Raw genomic sequence first — 15,590 nt, 5'->3', positions numbered from 1 at the left:
TTAAGACCACCAGGAAGTGCGGATGGGAGAGGGAGGAGTCTGACGTATAGGGGGCGGGGCTTGTGCATCAGGGGAACAGTAGCCCCTCTTTCAGTTCGGCTAATGGTGCGGACAGAAGCTCGTCGTCCATCACGTTTACAGCACTAGTGGCATCACAGCAGTGTAATTAGGATTAAGCCAACAATGCTTTTACAGTATAGAATCCTAACCGCTCTGTTTTGTTGGTCTAGCGAGCGAAGTTGGTTCCATTTCATAGTTGTAATCACAGACTGTATAGAGAAGATTATTAAAGGCCACCACACATTGTAGAAGAATTTGCACGATTTTGGCTGCGATTTGCTTCTCCACGAGTTCGGGAAGGCGTGAACCAACTTTGTGTCTTCGTGTGCGATTTTGAAGCCGCTGCGATCCTCGTGTGTGGTGTCAGTGTGACTCTGGGGTTACGTTTACACTGAAACGAATCGCCGTATCACTGTATCGGAAACGATTTGCGTCCAGACACATCGTTTATGTGTCCACAAGCCTCTCCTATCCACACAGTTTTGCACATATTTGCTTAAGTTTTACAGAAACGAAACTTAAAACCGCATGGCTAATTTGTATAAACTAAGTGCTCAAAAAACAGCTCCCTCCTTGTGCACTGATGTGGTTCAACTTCTGTCTGACTTAAAAAAAGGACATGACTCAGTGGAATATGAGAATGGTGTTCTGCTAATGGTGAGTCTGTTCTGTGCAAGTTGTTCCGGCTACACTGTTTCCTGTTTGTCTGTGGTTTAAACTGTTTTCCACACTAGCGTCCCAATGTCACAAACCCAGCGAATCAGGAAGGTGCAAGTCACAGTGACATGGTCCAATAAGGACTAGAGAACTAGAGCTCCTACATCAGAGTATCAGCTTTTTCAGGCGTCCACACGGCGCTGGATCAGATCTGTACTCAGATGAATTTGCGGGAGCTGGCGGCACCAGATCGTTCCATCTCTGGAGCCGGTTTCCATCGGATTAGTGTGGACGAACACTGCGTCCACAATGAAAACGACTCGAATATGTACTAGTGTGGACGGGGCCCGAGCTGCTCTGTCCGATCATAACCACCAAACATCAGCAATGCTACGAAAACATCCGATAAAACAGAACGTCAGGGGGAGAGGAGTGACAGGCACAGAGGCGCAACATACAAACTCAGGAAATGGCGAAAATAATTATTACTCACCCCTCGTAAAGTTGTAAAGTTAAACTGCAGCTTCGCATCAGTGTTGTCCACAGAATTTGTCCTCCGCAAATAATAGCAAAAGGAGAAATCCAGTCTGTCAACTGGACATATGTTTATTTGGTCGAATACGTTTCGCAGCTCATCCAAGCTGCTTCTTGAGTTCTGGTCAAAATTCTAGTGGACACTGCCTTATATCTGCTTAAAGAGAGGAGCTAACTACACTGAAACTACTCTGAAACTAATAAACCTAACTAACAAAGTTTCAGAGTAGCTTCATTTGACTAAACTCAACTCATTTGACTAAAAAGCAGTTTTAATTTGGCAATATTTTAGGTGTCAGATTTTACTTCTGGGTGGTAAATCTTGATATCGCACTTGGGAATTCCAACTGTTATCGAGCAACTATGCTGTACACTGGGCCAAAACTCCTCTAAAGTACACAGAGATTATTATTTGACAAATAAAATGATAAGAAAAGACGTCTATTTTGTTGAAATAATCTTTATCAGTGTGGACTCTCTAAAACAGAACTGTACTTTTCAACATGTTTTTCCACTTTTCCCACTAATTGCTTCTTGACTGGTGTAAAAGTAGAATGTATATTTACAACAGGTAGTGTCCCACAAAATTAAGTGGAAATTAGAGAATCTTGTCATATGCACTTTAAGTTTTTCACCTTCCCCTCACCAGAAGCTCTAAAAATACTTCTTAGAAACTGTTATCGTCATCTTGAGGCCAGTATCCACAGACATCTCCTGATAACCATGTGTGCCGTCTGCCTCAGGGTTAAACAAATATCCTCTACCTTTATTTTCTGAGCTGTTGTGCGCGGGGGGCAGGATCATGCTGAGATAAAGCTCGGTTTCCAGGCGACCGTTTACAGGAAGTGCAGTCCGGTGAGCTGCAGGAGGCGGGGTTTATTTGGGAACGTCAGGAAGTAAACAGGAAGTGCACAAAGCGAGAGAAAAAATTACAAACAGCAGGAGGTGAAGCCAGAGGAGCCACCTGAAGAACAGTGATACTCAAAGTCCTTGCACAAAGTGTTCCAAAAAAAAAAAGAAAAAGATAAAGCAAATCCTAAATATTACAACTAGAAGTTCAAAAGTGGAAGAAGTCTGTTTCAGATGTCATCCATGCATGTTGGAGTAATTTAGCAATCTCTCCCAAGCCGTATTCAAACAATTCTTGTAGTTCGCTGTAAGATTCTGTACAAAGCTCCGTCCACAAGTCTACATCACCCATGCTCCCACACGGCAATTCTCCATAAATATACAAAAAAACATGACAAAAAACGTACACTACAACTTCACAAACCTGATTCGATATACTGTAGTTTTGTTAGAATTTATGATTACCATTTATATTTTTTATTTACTCTTTGTTATTATTTTATATCATGATGTGTGAGTTGCTGCATCCAAAAATTTCCCTTGTGGATCAGAAAAGTTTGTCTAAGTCTAAGATTGTGTTGTGATAGCACTCTGAAGGGGGAGTGACTTAGCACGGAGGGGTGGTGATATTGACAATAATGACTATAAGTATAACAGCCAACTAAAAACTTGCTTGTGATTGTTTTGGTCAGTGTTCAAGTATTGAGAAAAAAAAACAGCCAATGTGTATGAAAAATGTATTTTTAAAAGATTACATTAGTAGTAGTAGTAGTAGTAGTAGTAGTAGTAGTAGTAGTAGTACAACTCCACAGATCATGACCGAAAGGGTTTATGCTGAAGTAAAAAGTACTTTATAGCTCTAGCTTTTAAAACATAACGCTTTATACTCTCTCTTGTTTTTAAGGCTTCTACAGCAGCAATGTCAAACTCAGGCCCGGGTGCCAAATTTGGTCCACAGTATAATTATATTTGGCCCGCGAGATCATATCAAATATGTATTAGAGCTGCCCGTTGGCTACACATCTGCTATAGAGACATTGTTTATTATCTGGATCTTTAAGCAAAATTATTTTTTTATTAACAATTTATTTTAATTAGAAAAGGTTTGACATTATATATCTTGAAAGAAGAGAAAACATGCAGATGATGCTGAAATTTTTTTAGTTTGCCCCACGACTTAGTCCCAGTTTTTATTTTTGGCCCTCTGTGAATTTGAGTTTGACACCTCTGCTCTACAGTGTTAGACTTTTTAAATCGTCACTCACATTTAAAAATATATACTTATAATAATCCCTCTAACAGAAATATAATCACTTTTTTTCTTGGTTCTTATCTTAATTTTTTAAGATGCCTGTTCTTCTAAGGTTATAAAGTATTTCCCCATATTTCCACACAGTAGTTTAAGGATGGATGGAATAGACTGTTTTTGATTTAAAAGTCTTTTCATTTTACTCGTTATAGCACTAGAAGTATCTTTTCATTTGATCCAGATGCTTTAAATTTGTTTGTTGGTTGGTTTCTTTGATAGTTTTTTATGGACTCAAGAGAAACCAGACAGGAGTAGTAAACATCTCCAGAGGTGTTGTGGTCAGGAGCTGGAGGATTATCTTTCTGCACATGTTTTGGGTTAACAACACAAAAATAAACTGTGTCTTTGTGAGTCTTGACCTTTATTCTTTCTAGTTCAAGAACAAACCTTTAGTCCATCCAGAACATTGTAAAAGCAGAGAACAACCTTGACACAGACAAACCGGTGACTATCTCAGACGATCTCCCATGGTTCAAGAAAGAACAGCTCTGATCTTAACCCTGCTCTTCTCAAGTTAAAGGTGCATTGTGTAACTTTTCTGGTGGACCTTCCATCAAATGTTTGTCTGTATGAAGATGTTATTGGGCAATTTAAAGGCATTTTTGACCAATAAGAACACACTACACACTAATTAGGGCTGAGCATCAATAAGAATTTGCCGATACGATACATACCTCGATACAGTGCACTTTTTACTCGATACGATATATTTCAAACCGATTCGAAACGGTTCAATAAAAAATAAAGGCTAAATCATGGCTGTGATACTAGAAGTCTTTGTTAAACCACTTCTTGTGCAAAGTTCATATGAAATCACCAAAAAATGCTCAGCCCATGATATCGATACTGTATCATCACATTAAACGATACGATATATCGATATTTCAATATTTTTGATCACCCGTAATTGAATAAATCCATCTTATATGAATTTGAAGATGTTATTACTTTGTCTGAAATGTTTCACAGTTCAGTGTTAAACCTTGGAGACCAAACCGGACCAAGTTACAGGTCAGATCTGTGGAGAGGCGACCCCGCTCACAGTCAGAATGTCTGTTTTTAGGTATTTCTGAGCTATAAAACCAACTATAATTGAATAAATGTAAAGGAGATCTGTTTAATATCATACTGTGGAACATTCAATGACATATCCGTAAAATCAAGCAGGTGATGGACCTCCAACGAAAAAGTAACACAGGGTCACTAGTCACAGATTTCCTCTTATTAACCAGAGGCTTAACATATTTCTCGTTGAACTTCAAACACACATTGTCGTAGATCATACCAGCAAACGACAAGCGTGACCAAACTTTTAAAAAGACTCCTCGGAAACGTCAGGGCTCAGTCATTCGCATCCTACGCTCTCCTCGTGTGTTTCTTTGTGTGTTTTTAGACCATTGTCCTCTGTCATGATAATAATGAGCCTGTTATCTTATCTGGTCCTGACTAATCGTTGGTGATAGTAAGCGTAAAGTTGGGTGACTCAAGGCCGTTCGCATGGAGACCGCGAAGTACGTTAAGGAAACTCTTGCTCTTATTTTAATGTAATAATTTGCATTTGTTCAAACTGACACGTGTATTGGCTTTTTAGCTTTAATTTAAGTTTTCTGGTGAAGCATCTGCCGTCAGCTCGTCTCCATGGAGATGTTATTGCTTTGCTTTGATATGTTCCACTGTATGGCATTAAACAGATGACTCCACCAGTCCAAGTTACAGGTCAAGTCTGTGGAGAGGCGGTAGGAAGACATATTTTTGAATAATACAAAATAGATAATAAAATATTCACCTGATTATCTCCATGTAAATGCTATTGCTTTGTCTAGAATGTTCCACAGTATAGCTTAAACCTGTCTATCATGAGGGAGACAACAGGTCACAGCACTAGGCTACGTTACAGTTCAGATCTGTGGAGAGGCGCCCCTGTTCACAGAAGAAACGTATGTATTTTTGATCAATAGAAACACCCGTAATGAATAAATGCTACATGGAAATGTTTAACGTCATACCACGGAACATTCCAGGCAGAGAAATAAGCATCTCCATGGAGACGAGTAGGTAGAAAACCCTCCAGCCGAAAAGTTGAACAATGCACCTTTAACAGAAGTATTATGTAGTACTTAATCCTTATTTACTTAGCAGTAGTAGTTGTAGTAGTTGTGGTAGTAGTTGTTAAAGTTGTTATTGAAGTGTTTTTTGTAGTAGTAGTGGTAGTAGTGGTTGTAGTAACTGCAGTAGTAGCTGCTGTAGTAGTAGCTGCAGTAGTAGTAGTAATAGCTGCAGTAGTAGTAGCAATAGTAGCAGTAGTATCAATAGCTGTAGTAATTGTAGCAGTAGTAGCAGTAGTAGTAGTAATAGCTGCAGTAGTAGTAGCAATAGTAGCAGTAGTAGCAATAGCTGTAGTAATTGTAGCAGTAGTAGTAGTAGTATTGGCAGTGATACAAAATCTTTGGCTGTGACTTCTGTGTGGCTTTGTTTGAGGAAATGATGTTAGAACAAGACAAAGTGTGATTCACAGTGACACAGAGGAGGAGGAGGAGGAGGAGGAGGAAGAGGAGGGGCGGGACCTGCTGTCACTGTGACTGGAGTTCAGCCAATCAGATCCTCAGACACAGACACAGACCTCAGTGTCAAAGATACATTCGATACAATTCAATACAATATATTTCAAATCAATTCAATACAGTTCAATAAAAAAATAAAGGCTAAATCATGGCTATGATACTAAAAATATTTATTAAACCACTTCTTGTGCAAATTTTAATCCTTAAAACAGTGAAAATGTCAAATGTGTCGCATAAACAAATTTCCTTTCTCTGAACAAGCAACAAAACTGTAACGCTGTAACAAAATAACTTGTAAAATATACCAAAAAATACTCTTTGTGATATATCGATACAGCAGCCCACGGTATCGATACTGTATCATCACATTAAACAATACTATATATCGATATTGAAATATTTTTGCACAGCCCTAGTCAGTATGGTTAATTTTAAAAGTATTTTTGACCAATAAGAACGCCCATAATTGAATAAATGCATCTTATATCCATATTGTGGACCTCCAACCTGAAAAGTTACGCAACGCACCTTTAACATCAGGTCTATTTTGATCTGGTTTGTGGTCTTGTCCTCTCTCTCATCAGTTCCTTCCAGCTCCATTGAGGAAACCCGAGCTGTGGAGCGTCTCAAGTGCAGACTGTAAACTGGGTCAAGTTCTGGTGCAGGTCTAGTCCAGTCTGAGTCCAGGGTTAGTCCGGGTTAATCCAGCCTCATTAGACTAACCGGTGGACATGATAATCCACTAATGTAGTCTCCGTGGGGTATCGCTCCTTCTGCGCCTCTCATCACGAAAGGATCAAGTGTCTTTAAACAAAACTACCACAAAACTACCACTCCGTCTGCAGGACCGTCCCACGTGGAGTTGAAGAAAGTTTTATTGTTCCCAGTCCAAGTTTGTAACATGTTTTTGCTTTCAGTTTTTGTTTTCAAATGTGGATTCAGTTCATAAGAAGCACTCGAGAGAAGACTGAAATATAAATTGCTATACTCATTCCAGACACCCATGCTTTTCATTCGGTATATGACTAGATTTCTACTTTTTAAAGCTGCTATTACCTAAATAATTGCAGTCTTTGTGATTTGATTGATTTGTGGTTTCATTGTCTTGCCTTAATCACCTTGTTGGAATGTTCCACACAAATACATTATGATTGTTTGATTGTTTGATTGCGATTTCAAGTGCAACCTTTGGACCGATCTGGACCAAGGATCTTTGATATTATTTGGATATGTCTTGTTGATTGAGCAGTGCCATAACATAAAAAATGAAGTAGACTTTGCAATGACTGAGGATCATTTAAAAGAAGCAGAGTTGGGTCGTGAACCAGCAACCTTAAGTTCCCAAAACAAATCAACTCTAACGATCAAAGCTTTTTGTGTGGAGAAAGTTTCTCTGGTCACACAATCAAGTTAAAAGGTTCTTCTATATTGCAGGGGTCCCCAACCACTGGACCATTTGCGTGAACCACCCTCCCGGTCCTCGATATTTTCTTTTTCTGTGTCCCGAAAAGAGTTCCCTTCCCCCCCCGGTCCTCAATTTTTCTCAATTTCGTTTTTTCGTTCAAGCCCCATGGTCCGTGAAAAGATTGTCTGATGTTTGTTACCAGCAGATTGGCACATATAGCACTAACCACCCCCCCAGTCCTCAATTTTCCACGTCCCAAAAAGAGCGCCCCCAACCACACTCCACCCCGATCCGCAAACATATAGTCGGATTTTCAACCAGTCCGTGGCGCAAAAAAGGTTGGAGACCACTCCTATACTGCACGAAAATTGACTCTTGTGACCTTTAAGACATGTTATAATGTTGTTACCTTCTCAAAAACAGACCTGGAGTTGTGTTTTGTTTCATTCTCATATGTTTAAGTTACTCCTAAAGAAATCCCCAAAGCTTAAAATGCTCTGTTCCACCTTGTGATGTCATGAAGCTTTAGTTTTCACCTACTACTACTCACCTACACCTACTTTATACCTACTTTTTACCTTTTTGCCAGTGGAGATCAGCAATTCCAGGACTGAAATCATCCAAATGATACTAGTGATGGTGCATGGAGTTTAAAAACACAGTGGAGCACTTCCTGTATTACCAAGCAACATCACAAGTTGGAGTGTTTTTTTGTGTGTTTGTTTTGTGGTTTGTGTGTTAAACGTGTGAATGAAACAAAACACAACTCCAGGTTTGTTTGTGATGAAGAAACGACATTATAACATAGAAATCAAAAAATAGCACAATATGGAACCTTTAAGGAACTGAAATGTACCAAAAAACTGAAAGAGTCTGATGTCCTCACGCAGTTACGTAATGTTTTTCTTTTATTAAACAGTAAACTATAAACCAGGATGTAGGAACCACTGGGAAATTTCAGGTTTGTTTTTTTAATTTACCCAGTTACCTAAAAGTGAAAACATTAACCACCTGCTGATTTTGAAATGTCAAAGTCCAGATTTCTCCACTAATTTTGCCTGAATAAGATTTTATAGAGGACAATGCAGCAAACTGAGGCACGGAGAGTTTTACCAGGCCTGAGGACGCCCCCTGTCTGTGAAACATGCTACTGTCTTATATCTTGTCTTTGTCATAATATGAATTTTGCAATAACGCTTAATCACATTGTTGGACCGTTGAGCTAAAAATACATTTCGACATGGCTGAGTTCCTCTTGTGTGAGTGATCGGGGTCGAGGTCATGTCCACGTTCAGGCAGGAAATGTTTCTGCTGTGCGTTTCCTATGCAGAGGTCAAAGGTCACACAGCTGTCTGGATGCATGTGGGAGGCAAAAGGATGTTTCAAAGTCTACAGAGACATAAGACATACAGAGCTTTGTGAAATCTTAACAGTACTTTCTGTTTAATGTTCGCCACACCACATGTTTGTGTTAATAGAGATAATATTGCTTTGTCTGAAATGTTCCACAGTATGGCATTAAACTGGTCTGTCTGGCTTTTATTCAGTTGCAGGTGTTTATTTTGCTAAACATTGACACTTGGCCTGGGGGTGACACCTGTTTTTTGTTTGTTTGTTTCATTCACACACGTTTAACTCACAAACCTGCATATATATTTATTTTGAAAACACTCTATTCCACCTTGTGATGTCATGTGGTAATACAGGAAGTGCTCCACTGTGTTTTTAAACTCCACACACCGTCATTAGAATCATTTGGATATTTTCAGTCCTGGCATTGCCGATCTCCACTGAACTAAAGCTAAAAGGAGATGAAAACTACCACTCCGTGACATCGCAAAGTGGAACAGAGCATTTTGACCTTTGGAGTTGTAAACAGACTAATAATAAAGGGATACTCAAACATGTGTGAGTGAAACAAAACACAACTCTGCGCATGTTTTTGATGAGGTAACAACTCGGGCCCGACCGATTTATCAGTTGGCCAATATTATCGGCTATCGGCCTAGATCTTGCCGATCTGGGCCAATAGTCCACGTGTGCATGTTATACCTTGTTATGAAGCTTAGGCTACATTTACACTGAAACGTATCACCGTATTGGAAACTCTTTGCATCCAGACATTTCGTTTCTGAGTCCGCAAGCCTTCCCTATCCACACAGTTTTGACCATATTTGTTTACGTTTTATAGAAATGAAACTTAAAACCACATGGCTAAACAGCTACGGCTATTGTGTGCTGATGCGGTTCAGCTTCTGTCGGACTAAAGGACATGACTCAGTTAATTATATGTGTTCTTTCTGTGACAAAGGGGTGTTCTGCTAATGGTGAGTCTGGTCTGTGCTTGTATCACATTAAAGATGGTTCATGTTAAAGTTTTCAGAGATTATACGTCTGCAGGTCGTACATAGACCACATATATGAATGGACATATATTCTAGCCTCTTAGTGTTTTGGCGGTGAATTACTTCGCGGCACATAGACCTACATCAGTGTATCAGCGTTTTCAGGCGTCCACACAGTGCCGGGTCAGATCTGTACTCGTACACTGTACATCGGATTAGTGTGGACGAGCACTGCATCCACAACGAAAATGACTCGAATACGTACTAGTGTGGATGGGGCCTTAGACTCTCTATATTATGTCCATTTAATCCAATTTACAGACAGATAAATGTCCTAATTTGTGGTGCCACATCAGTATTTATCTGCGGAGTAATTTGTCTGTGTCTATTCGTCGTACTGCCCCTGAACGCACCCCCAGACTCACGTCACTCACATGCGTTTTTTACAGCCATTGATCCACATGTACAACACTGAGCCACTGACTTTAAACGCTCTTGTGTCTGATCCACTATACTGACTATAAATAAATACAAGTGAACTTCAGTGCAGTTCAGGCCAACAACAATACTACTGCTTGTTTTTATTGCACTTGTTTGTAAAGACTTGTGATCTGAGAGGAGCCTGTGTGAGCAAATGTGTCTATTTTGAAGCTACTTTGTCATTGGTTATCGGTATAATATCAGCCACAAAAAAAAGGCCGTATCAGTCAGGCCCTGGTACCAAAATTCGAACATGACTTAAAGCTCACAAGAGTGAATTTTGTGTAATCTAGGACTTTTAATCATTGTCGTATTCTTTCTGAAAGTCAAGGTTTTGTTGGGTTTTTACTTAGACAGATTGATTTTAGTCTGTTTACAATACTTTTTCTAATTTCTCTGGGTCCAATATTTGAATTAATCACCAACCAATTCAGTAAACCAGGTTCACTGTGTTCACTCTGAATAGACAGGTGCTATATATGCTGTATATACTGTATTTTCTGCAGCAGCTGTTCAGATCTGAAGCCAAGGCCGTCACACTTTTGTCCCTTTCCTCTTCCCGTCCCTCTCTCATCCATCACTGCACAATCTGACTTTCTCCTGACTCTACTGCAGCTGCTTCCTCTCACGGTTAAACAAGACTAAGACAGATCATGTTTTTATTTAGTATTTTTATCAGAGATTTGTGTGACTGCACTGTCAGCCTGTCACCATAAATACTTAAATACTGTATTGATTTACTCTTCAATACACGAAATGGAACAATAATATTTGGGGTTCAGTATTTGAGTATCATGAGGTTTTTGTTTTGTTTGTTTTTTTCTTTGTACTAGTGACAATTTTTTGTTATTTTTCTAGTAGTAATTGTAGTAAGCAGTAGTAGAAGTAGTAGTATGTAGCAAGTTGTACTAGTAGTAAGTCGTGGTAATTTTTCTAGTAGTAGTAGTAGTAGTAGTAGTACTAGTAATGGTAGCGATAGTGGTAGTGGTAGTAGTAGTTTGTTGTTGTCCTAGCGGCAGTAGTAGTACTAGTAGTTGTTGCAGCAGTACTAGTTGTCATCATAGTAGTAGTAGGTGGTAGTAGTTGTAGTTGTAGTAGGAGTGGGAGTAGGAGTAGTAGTCATAGTAGTAGTAGTTTGTTGTTGTCCTCGTAGTAGTAGTAGTAGTACTTGTACTAATTGTAGTAGTAATACTCGTAGTAGTAGTAGCAGTAGTAGTTTGTTGTTGTCCTCGTAGTAGTCGTCGTAGTAGTACTAGGTGTCATCGTAGTAGGAGGTGGTAGTAGTTGTAGTAGTAGTTGTAGTAGGAGTAGCAGTAGCAGTAGTAGTAGTTGTAGTAGTAGTAGGAGGTGGTTGTAGTAGTAGTTGTAACAGCAGTAGGAGGAGGAGGAGGAGTTGTAGTAGTAAGTAGTGGTAATTTAAAAATATATATATTATGAATTAACATTGTACTTTTAGAATATTTTTGGAGGATAATTCTGCTTTATAGTTTGGTTTTAATATTATTTTTTATCATCTATATTTACTTCAGCAGTTATCGCGACAGACCTACTGCACTGGTCTATTCATAAGCTTTGGTTTTCTATTATAGATGTTATTTTGATGACTTTTTAAATCATTTTCAACCTATATTGACTTCTACTTTAATTTAAAAATGTATAATGTATCCATAATTCACTTTACTGGCTTCACCGTGTTTTTAGCGAGATATAAAATCCTAACGTGGAGCTTGTGTGATGTTGTTTGCCGCTGTGACCTTGCTGTGTCCTGTTTGGAGCAGGATGCTGACTGGAGCTTCTCTCAGGACAGAGAACAATAGACAGGGTCCAGCCAAACAAAGCTGAATTATTCAAGTAGGTTAAGTAAGTGCATTCTGCTGCTTTTTAGAATCAAAGTGTGCGGTGACATCATGCTGGGGGAGCTCTGCGTGTTTATCTGTGATGTAATGTTCTGCAGTTACCAATGACAGAATGCACACAGCAGCAAACACGGGCAGTTGTAAGAAACTCAAGGAAGAATATGAGATGGATTGAAAGACCTTTTGTGATTGATAAAAGTGTTCATGGTCCTATTTAGGCGTTTAATTTTCAAAAAAAATTTGAGAGTGACTGGAAAACAGTTGGTTAATACAGTACAAATCCTCGTACTTTATGTAGATTCAACTAAACCAGCTCTTTTTAGTCAGTTGTGTTTTAGTTGCGTTAGACTTAAATCTGTGTTTTAATTTATCTTGAGTAACAGAGCTTCAGACAGAGCAGAGCCTACAGTTAGCATCACACCCCCAGGGAATGTTGATGGCATTCGCTGCAAAGTATCAATTAAGAAAAAAATATTTAAAAAATTTTGTTGAACTATTTGGGAAAAAATCCAATTATGACAAGCATTGCGATTCAGTTTTTTCTGTTTGAATACACATTTTTAACTCATCCTGGACAACTGACAAAAAGACTGTAATAGGCTTATGAACTGACAAACTAACTCAAGAATCCAATGTATTTGAGAACATGATTGTACTAGGCATGAGTCGACTTATCAATAATTGATCATTAAGAATTTTGTTGATTACGTTCATTCCTAATCGACAAACCCGATGTAGGTTTCTGTGCGTAGATACAAAGCTGCATCTGACGGCGCAAACACTGGAGTTGCGACTTCAGTCCCACGTTTGGGCTACGGCACCTCCTTGGAGACACTGTACCACTCAGTCAGTGTGTTTACATGCACATCAGTGTCCTGGTTACTGCAACATAAAGAGCCGCACTAAACCTGCACACATCCTGTCTTTGAAAACATTGCGACACACGCACAGAACAGACTCACCATCAGCATCAACATCCTCTCTGTCACAGAAAGAAGACTCATATTCCACTGAGCCGTGTCCTTTAGTCCGACAGAAGCTGAATCGCATCAGCGCACAACATGGCTGATGTGGCTCTACAGTGGTTCTGGTTTATATGTTGTAAAGTTGAGTTTATTTATGCAGATTAGTAATAGTAATAATGATGGTGATACTTTTATAAAAACGTTAATGATTAATCGAAAATCAATCATTAATTCTCCTGACGATCGATTAATAAAATTTCATTGAATGCCTGTCCCTAGTTTATACAAATCTAAACTATAGGGTTAGCAATTTGTATGCAGAATAGGACGCGATATTTTCATCCATCCATTTTCTTCCAATTATCTGGGGCAGGGTCGCGGGGGCAGGAGTCCAAGCAGGGACTCCCAGACTTCCTTCACCCTGGATACTTCCTGCAACTCCTCCAGGGGGACCCAAAAGCCTTCCCTGGCCTCCTTCATGGTGTCCTGTAGGGGGTGCTCTGGGATATGGGGTTCAGGTTCTTTTGCTAAGGACTGTCTGGTACGACCGGAGCAGGAGCTGTGTTCGCAATGCCGGCAGTATGGAGTAAGAAAGCTGTCAAAAATATTGTGCGCGTAAAATAGAAATCCGTGCATATTTGGCTGTAGTTGCGCATAAAATAAATATTTGTAAACTCTCAAATGACTCCAGTCGTACATAAAATATATTGTGTGTATTTTATCCATCAGAATAAGAATTGAAAAATTACGACGTCATGAATTACAATCACGTAGTAGCCGTGAATGTTTTAATCTAAACATACAGAGAACGCCGATATTTGTTAATTAGCCCTGGGATAACGTTACGTCTTATGTTGGCCAACTGGCTCCACTATGTTATCTAACATATAGGTGCAATTTCCCGTTCAAAGGAGGTGTTTCTACACAATATTACACAGCAGCGTTCGGTTCCCGAATTCAAGACATTTTTACAATAGATTTTAATTAACCCACTTGTTGGTCGCTGTTGTAGCTCCTTGTGCTTTTACTCTGTTTTTACCCTCTGCTACAAACTTGAGCTACGCAGTCTTGATCTTGATCGATGTTTCTTCTGCTCGATGGATAATGTCTGTGAAGTGATGACGTATTTTTGACAGTAAAGTTCCGTCAGTGAATTCGTATTCGTACTGATGAAAGTGTAATCGTAAATTTTCATTTCGTGATTGTAATTCATGACGTCGTAATTTTTCAATTCGTATTCTGATGGATAAAATACACACATTATATTTTATGTACGACTGGAGTCATTTGAGAGTTTACAAATATTTATTTTATGTGCAACAACAGCCAAATATGCACGGATTTCCCAAATACGCACGGATTTCTATTTTACGCGCACAAATATTTTTGACAGCTTTCTTACTCCATACAGCAGTAAGTCAGACCTGTTCCTGGTGCATGTTGGACTCCGCCAGGGCTGCCCTTTGTCACCGGTTCTGTTCATTGTATTTATGGACAGAATATCCATAAATACGGTGCTGTTTGCAGATGATGTTGTCCTCACGGCTTCATCAAATCAGGACCTACAACATGCTCTGGGGCAGTTTGCAGCCGAGTGTGAAGCGGCTGGGATAAAGATCAGCTCCTCCAAATCCGAGACCATGATTCTCGACCGAAAAAAGGTGGCTTGCCCTCTCGAGGTGGGTGGAGAGTCCCTGCTTCAAGTGGATGAAATTATAATACTTTATAATAATTTCAGCCTTTACGGTTTGCTAATTGCGTCCATTCATATTGCAATTTTGATTCAATTGAGATTAATCTTGCAGCTTTACCAAATATAAATGGTTTTGTAGTATTTTGATTCGTGCTGATCTCATAGTCTGACATCACCCGGTCTGATCGCGCACACGGTCTCGTCTTTGTGTCTGATTTGTCCCACATCAGCATTCTGAGACCTGACCCGCGGTATAGATTCTTCACTGTGGCTGGCAGCTGCAGTCATCATCACAGGAAATGAATTCACCACAACCTCAAAAAGCGTGTTATCATATATCAGGAGCGAGGCCTGTCAACTTATTGTTCAGTAAATGAAAGCTGGATCAGTATATTTTCAGGCTCAGTATTTATCTTGGGTACAGTTTCTTAACAATAATGGCGAGATCTTTGACATTTTGTTTGTAATAATGTAAGATTTGAGCTGTCCACCTTATTCTAGGAGTTGCTGTGGACGATAAAGCTGTTTTAAAGCCTCCAGAGAGTCGGTGCAGTGTGACTTGTTGGTGCACATAAACATTGTATTACTAGATAGAGACATGCACATCCAACAAAAACTGCGACTGTGTTCTGGGTCCAAACACAAAAATATTATGGTGCCTTTGAAATAAAAATTTGGGAGCTTCAGAGAACTGCAATGCGGATCTCTTTCTTCTTTTGCACATGAAAATTCTGCATTTTACACAAATAAACCAACTTTATGTCACATTTAAGATGCAAAACGTTTCCCAAATTCTCCACTGACATGAACAGAATAAATTTTTTATCTTGAAGTGCTTCTAAAAAGTGCGGTTTAAGAGCGTTTAAAGACAAAAGT

This window comes from Boleophthalmus pectinirostris, unplaced genomic scaffold (genome assembly GCF_026225935.1).
Source record: "Boleophthalmus pectinirostris isolate CB_2022bp ecotype Guang Dong unplaced genomic scaffold, ASM2622593v1 HiC_scaffold_21, whole genome shotgun sequence".
In the NCBI taxonomy this organism is placed as follows: domain Eukaryota; kingdom Metazoa; phylum Chordata; class Actinopteri; order Gobiiformes; family Gobiidae; genus Boleophthalmus; species Boleophthalmus pectinirostris.
Note: the sequence above shows the minus strand (reverse complement) of the source record.